The following is a 9664-nucleotide window of genomic DNA, read 5'->3' as shown; positions in this document are numbered from 1 at the left end:
TGTCCTTTGTGAAATACGGGCCGGAGAAAGAGAACTGGATGTTCTTTGACAGCATGGCAGACCGACATGGTGTGCCATTTGTTCCTTCCTTCCTTCCTTCCTTCCTTCCTTCCTTCCTTCCTTCCTTCCTTCCTTCCTTCCTTCTCATCTTCTTTCTTCTCTCCTTCCTTCCTTCCTTCCTTCCTTCCTTCCTTCCTTCCTTCCTTTCTTCCTTCCTTCCTTCCTTCCTTCTCATCTTCTTTCTTCTCACCTTCCTTCCTTCCTTCCTTCCTTCCTTCCTTCCTTCATTCATTCATTCATTCATTCATTCATTCTTATCAAATATGTTTGCTGCCTGGAGTTACTTACAAATAAAGGCAGGGCATGAATTTTTCCTCCACTGATCTTCCCCCATAGCAACAATTCTGTCAGGTGGGTTGGGCTGAGAGAATCAGCTTTCGTGCCTAAGGTGAGACTAGAACTCGCTGTCTCCCGGTGATTTGGCCCAAAGTCACCCAGTTGGCTTTTAGGTCTAAAAGACTACAACTCACGGTCTCCCAGCGATTGGCTCAGAGTCGCCCAGCCAGCTTTCATTTTCATTGGCCCAAAGTCACCCAGCCGGCTTTCATGCTTAAGGCAGAACTAGAACTCATCGTCTCCTAGTGATTGGCCCAAAGTCAGCCAGCTGGCTTTTATGTCTAAAAGACTAGAACTCATGGTCTCCCAGCGATTGGCTCAGAGTCGCCCAGCCAGCTTTCATTTTAATTGGCCCAAAGTCACCCAGCCGGCTTTCATGCTTAAGGCAGAACTAGAACTCACCGTCTCCTAGTGATTGGCCCAAAGTCAGCCAGCTGGCTTTTATGTCTAAAAGACTAGAACTCACGGTCTCCCAGCGATTGGCTCAAAGTCGCCCAGCCAGCTTTCATGTCTATGGCGGGGCTAGAACTCACTGCCTCCTGGCAATTGGTTCAAAGTCACCCAGTTGACTTTCATGCTTAAGGTGGAACTAGAACTCATCGTCTCCTGGTGATCGGCCCAAAGTCAGCCAGTTGGCTTTTATGCCTAAGGCAGGGCTATAGAACCCATTGTCTCCCAGTGATTGGGCCACAGCCACCCAGCTGCCTTTTGTGTCTAACGGACTAGAACTCACGGTCTCCCAGCGATTGGCTCAAAGTCGCCCAGCCAACTTTCATGCCTAAGGCGGGACTAGAACTCACCGTCTCCTGGTGATTGGCCTAAGATTATCTGTCTGGCTTTCATGCCTAAGGCGGGACTAGAACTCCCAATCTCCTGGTGATTGGCCCAAAGTCACTCAGCCGGCTTATACGCGAAAGGTAAAACTAGAATTCCCTGACAGCTGCTTATAATAATAATAATAATAATAATAATAATAATAATAATAATAATAATAATAATAATAATAATAATAATAATAATAATAATAATAAAAATAATAAAGTTGGAAGGGACCTTGGAGGTCATCTAGTCCAACCCCCTACTCAGGCAGGAAACCCTATACCATTTCAGACAAATGGCTGTCCAGTCTCTTCTTAAAAACTTCCAGTGTTGGAGCATTCACCGCTTCTGGTGGCAAGCTGTTCCACTGGATAATTGTTCTCACTGTCAGGAAGTTTCTCCTTAGTTCCAGGTTGTTTCTCTCCTTGATTAGTTTCCATCCGTTGCTTCTTGTCCTGCCTTCAGGCGCTTTGGCGAATAGCTTGACTGCCTCTTCTTTGGGGCAGCCCCTCAGATACTGGAAGGCTGTTATCATGTCCCCCCTCGACCTTCTCTTCATTAAACTGGACATACCCAATTCCAGCAACCATTCTTTATATGTTTTAGCCTCCAGTCCCCTGATGATCTTTGTTGCTCTTCTTTTTAGCCTGGTGTGTTCCCCACTAGACCAAGCCTGCCTGTCTGGGCCAGGGCTCCTGCTCCTTTAGGGGGGTTGGGTGGCACCTCTTCAGCTCCAGACACTGGGGTGCCTGAGGGCTTTGGGGGTGATCTCTGGAAAGCAGCCTCCCTCTCCCTCTTTCCCCAGGCAAGGCGCATGGATGGGCCAAAAGGGGGGCCTAGAAACGAAACGCTGAGCCCTCCACAATCCATCTCTCTCTCTCTCCTCTCCACTCAGGTGACGAGAACGGCTACAACATCCCCACGGTCACGCTCTGCCCGGAGGTTGCCAAGTACCTGGAGATGCCCGTGTCCTCCCTGGCCATGGAGCAGCCCCGGGACATGGAAGGCGTGGCCAAGCGCCTCTTCTGCGACGCCTACATGTACATGTACCAGAGCAAGAAGATGGCCCTTTACAAGTGACGCCCACGCCGGAGGCACCCGGCCTCGTGTCCCCAGGAAAAAAAGAACTTCACTTCCTTGTCTGCAGCTCTTCTCTCCAGGCTCTGCTGTCCCCTCTCCGAGCCGAAACGGGAGGCAGCCGTGCCAGCTGGAAGCACCCGCGTTCGAGTCTTCCCCACCCCTGCCTTGTTCCTCCGGGTGGGAACATCGTAGGTCGAAGAACGTGGTCAACATACCTCACTTCTCAAGCCACTGAAGCTTTGGCTCGTAAGTCTTTGGGCTTATGTGCCCTGGCCCACCCATGGACCACAGCTAGGGGCACAGAAACTGAAGGTCAGGTTGGGAAAAAAACCTGCTTGGACTGTAACCCTGAAGCAGGAAGCCCCCAGCCCCATTTCCGGGGCTCCGCAGACTCAGCATTCCACAGACTGATGGGGAATGTAGCGTTGCGGACAAGGGACGCTCACAAACCCTGCTGCGACTTTGGGAATCCTAAGTGACCAATATCTGTGTGACTCTTTTGCACATTGCCTTTTTTTAAAAAAAAAATGGGTCCCTGGGTATCTGTTAACAGCGCCCACTCCTTAAAAAAAAAGATGAGGGGCTCCAGACTTGTCAGGGTCTCAGGTTTGACCTTCAGCAGTTCCGAGAACATATGGCCCAAATCTTTTGGGGGAAACCTCACATTTTTTTTTGCTTTAGGTTTTTCTTTCCCCCCCCCCGCCCCCATTTTTGATGAGTGTGTACAATGTGTGTACAATCAGCTCCCAACCAAAAATAGAAAAGCAGCAGCTTTTTTTTGGGGGGGGGGTGTCCAGCTGCTGCGCCTCTGATTTAATTAATTTAATCGAAATGGATTATTCATTTAACCCTTTAAATCAGCAGGACATTCAGAAAAGTACCTGGCGAGTTTCTATCTTCTATGCAAACAAAATACATCCCCAGATTTTCAAATGAAAATTCTAAGATACGTAAAGGACCTTTCCTAAATCCTATATATCCCCCCCCCTCTTTTTATCACCTCATTTAATTCTAATTTCCATCTCTTAAGTGCCAGGGTTATCAAGAGTTCTTCCTGACCTAATCCTTTGAATGAAACACTTCCCGGCTGTCTTAACTCCGTTATGTGGGATTTACACAATCATTCCTCTGGCTGATCCTCGCTTCCCACCCCCCCACCCACCCCAAATTAAACAGCTTTCTTATTTTCTGTCCTAGTAAATGCTACGAAAGAGGAAAGTGCCTTATCTACGTAGCTGTGTGTATACATTTTAGCTCTTTAATTGGATGCACTTTTCTTTCCTCTCTGAAAACATTCTGTACTGTGTTACGTTGTCGCTGAAATTTCTTGCACTTCAGCTTCAGAGCGCTTCCAATTACTGCACTTTTCAAACAAGGCTGCCTCTTGAGGGGGGGGGAAATAATACTTGATAATAATACTTGGGTCTGGATGTGGAAGATCTCTTTCAATAAATGGATCTTGGCATACCAGCAAGTTAATTACCGCAATAAAGAGGTAGCAGCTATCCGGTTTTATCTTGTTGTGGGCCAGACTCGGTTGGTTGGTTTGGAATAATTTAAAGAAATTAATTGTTAACGTGCAGTATTTGTAAGGGTAGTTGGTTTAATGCAACATGTGAGTTTTGTTTGAAAGGGCAAAAAGCGTTGAAGGATCCAGGGAGCCTCCAGCCGTCGGCAGCTTTCAGATTTGTAGACTTCAACTCGCAGAACTGGCTGGCTGGGGAATTCTGGGAGTTGAAGTCCACAAGTCTTAAAGTTGGGTGCTCCTGGATGATTCCACGCTTCTTGTCCTTTCAAAACAAAATACAAAAACCCGCGTGCCGTGCTATCGTCACCTTTAAGTCTGTAGCCCTTCTTTGTCTTCAACTCAAGGAAAAAAATGGTTTTTTGTGTGTGATGCCTCTCGAAAACATGTCTTCCAATAGAGCCTTATTTGTAACTTGACTTGTGTGTTTGCCTTTTTTTCTCCTAAAAATCAAGATCTGAACAGTAGTCAATCAGAATAGAGCTGCAAGGTCTTCTAGTCCGACCCCCTGCTCAAGCAGGAGACCCTGTACCATTTCAGACAAGTGACTGTCCAGTCTCTTCTTAAAAATCTCCAGTGGTGGAGCACCCACAACTTCTGGAGGCAAGTCGTACCACTGGTTAATTTTTCTCACAATTTACGCTAGAAAAGATGCAGACAATATGTCACCTTCCTTACGCCACTGGATTCTAAATCGTAAGAGCCCAACGTGGTCAAGGGCAAGATGAAATGTGAGTTTCAGACTAAGTCTTGGCCAAATCTAGAAGATTGTTTTCAAAATGTCAGTTTTCAGGTAGGCATTTTCCTGTGCAGAATATTGTGTAGTAAAGTAGTAGTAGAAGAGAATAGAGCTGGAAGGGACCTTGAAGGTCTTCTAGTTCAGCCCCCTGCTCAAGCAGGAGAACCTATACCATTTCAGACACTTGACTGTCTAGTCTCTTAAAAATCTCCAGTGATGGAGTGCCCAGGATCTCTGGAGGCCAGCTGTTCCACTGGTTAATTGTCCTCACTGTTAGGAAGTTTCTCCTTAATTCCAGGTTGCTTCTCTCTATGGTCAGTTTCCAGCCATTGTTTCTTGTCCTGCCCTCTGGTGCTTTGGAGAATAATTTGACCCCCTCCTCTTCTTTGTAGCAACCTCTCAAATACTGGAATACTGCTATCATGTCACCCCTAGTCTGTCTTTTCTCTAGACTAGCCAAACCCAAGTCCTGCAGCTGTTCTTCTTATGTTTTTGTCTCCAGGCCTTTAATCATCCTAGTTGCATCTTCTTTGCACTTTTTTCCAAGGTCTCAACATCCTTTTTTTGTAACAAGGTGACCAAAACTGGATGCCATATTCCAGGTGTGGCTTTACTAAGGCTTTATGAAGTGGTACTAATGCTTCAGGTGATTTTGATTCTATGTCTCTGTTTATACAAACTAGGATTGTATTTGGCTTTCTTGGCTGCTGAACTGAATAGGGAACAGAGTCCCTAATTGTATGCCTTTGGCACTGCTGGCTGTTTTATCTCCTTGAGCACTATCTAACAAAATGAAATTCAATGGTGAAAAAAGTAAGGTTCTATATTTAGGCAAGAAAAACCAAATGTACAGGTATAGTATAGGGGGTACCTTGTTCAATAGTAGCAACTGTGAGAGGGATCTCGGAGTCCTAGTGGACAATCACCTAAATGGGAGCCAGCCGTGTGCTGCAGCTGCCAAAAAGGCCAACACAGTGCTGGGCTGCATTGACAGAGGGAGAGAATCAAGATCACGTGAAGCGTTAATACCACTTTACAAGGCCTTGGTAAGGCCACACTTGGAATACGGCATCCAGTTTTGGTCACCACGATGCAAAAAAGAGGCTGAGACACTGGAAAGAGTACAGAGAAGAGCAACAAAGATGATCAGGGGACTGGAGGCTAAAACATAACAAGGAACGGCTGCTGGAATTGGGTATGTCTAGTTTAATGAAGAGAAGGACGAGGGGCGACATGATAGCAGTGTTCCAGTATCTCAAGGGTTGCCCCAAAGAAGAGGGAGTCAAGCTATTTTCCAAAGCCCCTGAAGGCAGGACGAGAAGCAATGGATGGAAACTAGTCAAGGAGAGAAGCAACCTAGAACTAAGGAGAAACTTCCTGACAGTGAGAACAATTAACCAGTGGAACAACCTGCCTCCAGAAGCGGTGAATGCTCCAACACTGGAAGTTTTTAAGAAGAGACTGGACAGCCATTTGTCTGAAATGGTATAGGGTTTCCTGCCTGAGCAGGGGGTTGGACTAGATGACCTCCAAGGTACCTTCCAACTTTATTATTATCATCATCATCATCATCATTATATCTCCTGGTACAGCGATATCTATTATGATGATGATGATGATGGTGATGATGATGATGATGTCACTTTTTACAGTAACTTCAAACTTGCTAAAACTGGTCTGCCTGTATAGGTTACATTGCAAATCTAACAGTACATTTTTTGCGCCCCCCCCTCCCTTTTACAATACAAGAAATGGGGGTGTTTTTTTTCCCTTATGAGACCTCTGCCACCCCCCTCCCCAATTCCTGTGCAGGCTCGGCTGCCTCTGATCCCTGTTCACCTGCCTCAACCTCTCCCCCCCCCCCATCTGCAAGGCTATTTCCACCTTCCCAACGCAGGTAGTCCTCAACTTACGACGATTGTACCCAAATTTCTGTGGCTAAGTGAGACCCTTTTAAAGTGAGTTTTGCCCCGTTTTTTACGACCTTCGTTGCCACAGTGGTTCAGGGAATCCCTGCCGCGGTTCATTTGGCACCACAGTCCTTAAGCGAGTCTGCTTTCTCCCCCCCCCGACTTTGTTTGTCGGAAGGTCACAAAAGGAGATCATGTGACACACACCCCGGACCCTGCAACCGTCCTAAGTACGTGCCAGTTTCCAAGCCTCTTCCTTTTGATCACATGATCGTGGGAATGCCCCAGCGGTCGTTAAGTGTGAAAAAACCGGCCGCAAGTCCCTTTTTTCCCAATGCCGCCGTCACTTGAAAAGGTCGCTAAACGAACGAGGGCTTGCAAGGCCAGCGTTTTGGCCCGTCCATCGCACCAGGAGGCCGAAAGGTGAGCGGGGTTTCTTCCTAGGGCTAAAGTGCACACAAAGCCACGCTGACAATTTTGTTTTTTGTATAAATACTGGCTAAATAGATTTATTTGTTCATAGAAAGAAGACAGAATCCCTCCCCAGAGTAGCAGCGAAAAAAACAAAACAACAAAAACCAACGGGGTGATCTTGCAACAGTGCTGGTGTGGCAACTCCAATTGTGCTTCTTAGGGGGTGCCTCTCCTGGAAGAAAAACGGGGGTGCGGGTGGGGGGAGAGACAGTCTGAACTGGGCTGGTGACAGGGACTCTCCCCCTCCCTTGCCCAGGAATTGTTGTGTTGATCTGCTTGACGGGTGACCGTTTGGCTTGCAATCTGCTGCCTTTGTTACACTTCCTCCGGGCTTCCCTGGTGGTGCTCGCTCCTTATTTTTCTACTTGTGGAAATCGAGAGCAAGAGGACGGACAGATACACACACACACACACACACACACCGTTCAGCTTGCAATCTGCTTCCTTGTTACATTTTCTCCTTTGCTTGAGGCTTCCCTGGTGGTGCTCGCTCCTTATTTTTCTACTTGTGGAAATCAAGAGCAAGAGGATACACACACACACACCAGTTCAGCTTGCAATCTGCTTCCTTGTTAGTTTCTCCTTTGCTTGAGGCTTCCCTGGTGGTGCTCGCTCCTTATCAAGAGCAAGAGGACACACACACACACCAGTTCAGCTTGCAATCTGCTTCCTTGTTACGGTTTCTCCCTTGCTTGAGGCTTTCCTGGTGGTGCTCGCTCCTTATGTTTCAACACTCGTGGACATCAAGAGCAAGAGGACAACCCCCCCCACACACACACACTCCAGTCCCAGACTGAAAGGCCTGGGAAGGTCATAATTTAGGCCTTGCCGTTCTGCAAAAGCCACCCGAAAAGGGAATTTATTTGTAGCTCGTTTGTAAGCAGGCTACATTTCTTCTTAAAAGTCCACTGTTTATTGCAGTTTAAGAGCAGGTGGAGTGGGCCTTCGTAAGGAGCTAGCTTAAATGGTCCCCGGGGTGCCGGTCTGGTACTACCAGGGAGAACAACCAGCTGCTTCCTCCCCATCCAGGCTTAGTCAGGACAAAGAGAGAAGCCAGGCCGGGATGCAAGGATAGCAAAAAAACCAAAACAACAACCCCAAAAGCAGACCCCGACAGCTTTGCAAGAACCGAGCTTTTCAGAATCTTAAGCGCCCTTTTTTCCCCCTAAGCAACAGATCTTACTTTCCTGCAAAATAGCCCAAAGTCTTGTTGCATTTCCTTTGCCAGCTCTTCTGCAAACAGCCCCGTGATTTCCTGAACGGTGCCGGGCTTCTCTAACTGGGTTTTGAACCCTGTTCTGGGTTTCCCAGCACCTCAGTCTGAGTATTTCACGAGAAACGCACCCGCTTGGGAGATCAAAAACTTCCTTTGCAAGTTGCATTTTCCCCGTATCTTGACGCTTCCACAGTTTTTTTAGTATTCTTACCTGTGGAGTATGTGTAAGATTGAGAGTATCTTGGCGACGTTTCGACGAGGTCCCACTCGTCATCTTCAGGCTGGGGTCTTCGGCTTCGTGCTTGTGCGAGCCAAGTGTGATCGGAGTTGCCGTCTCTCTGTAAATATTGGTGGGGGGGTGTGGAGTGCTGGCTTTGTTGCTGTAGGTGGGTTGGTTGGCTGTGTTGGAGTTATTGTTTGCGGATTGTTCGGCTGTTTCGTAACATCCTGAGTAGCTGAGGTGCTGGCTGTGTGCCCATTAGTCTTTTGTGTTGTAACGACCTGGGTAATGGGCTGTGTGATGACATCCCAATGGGCACACAGCCAGCACCTCAGCTACTCAGGATGTTACGAAACAGTCGAACAATCCGCAAACAATAACTCCAACACAGCCAACCAGCCCAACTACAGCAACAAAGCCAGCACTCCACACACCCCCACCAATATTTATAGAGAGACGGCAGCTCCGATCACACTTGGCTCGCACAAGCACGAAGCCGAAGACCCCAAGACGCCGAAGATGACGAGTGGGACCTCGTCGAAATGTCGCCAAAACTCTCAGCTGGCTTATAGTATGTTGGATGGACTTTCTGGTGACAACTGATCCTCCTTGGGTGCTTTGCACCTTTTGAGGAACCGGTGGCAGATTTTACTCCTGCCTTTGGAGCCTGCTATTGTCCCAAATTCTCCTTGTTTTGCATAGTCCTCTCTAAGATACGTAAACGCCCCCGTTTTAAATGATTGCCTTCTCTGAGGCCCATTTCCTCGTTCAGTGCATTTCTCCGAGCAGATAAATTGAGGGCTAGTCCCTTCGCGAGGCGGGTTTAACCGAATACGACCCAAATTGGGTCAAAAAGGGCTTCTTGAAATTATCTGGCCTTCCTGTGACACTTACCAACTTTTCTTAGCGCAGCTGTGTCCAACTTTGGCAACTTGAAAACCCGTGGACTTCAACTCCCAGAATTCCCTAGCCAGCTGTGCTGGCTAGGGAATTCTGGGTGTTGAAATCCACGGGTCTTAAAAATCATCAAGGTTGGACCTTCCTGCCTTGGTGCATCCGCAAAAAAGATCTCTTTTGCATGCAGAAAAATCTTAAAAAGAGACTAAATTAGTAACAGAGCGACAGAATATTTGAAGAAGCTCAGGGTTGAACTGTGGGGTCCCTGGTGGTCTCTGAGCTTGGTGGTTTTCTAGCAGACGTTTCATGACCCAACTAGGTAACATTATCAGTGCTAGAAGGGAATGGGGCCTGTGGGGAGGAGGAGGAGGAGGAGGAGGAGGAGGAG

Source organism: Protobothrops mucrosquamatus, unplaced genomic scaffold (genome assembly GCF_001527695.2).
Source record: "Protobothrops mucrosquamatus isolate PMUCROS unplaced genomic scaffold, P.Mucros_1.0 scaffold4411, whole genome shotgun sequence".
Taxonomy (NCBI): Eukaryota; Metazoa; Chordata; class Lepidosauria; order Squamata; family Viperidae; genus Protobothrops; species Protobothrops mucrosquamatus.
Note: the sequence above shows the minus strand (reverse complement) of the source record.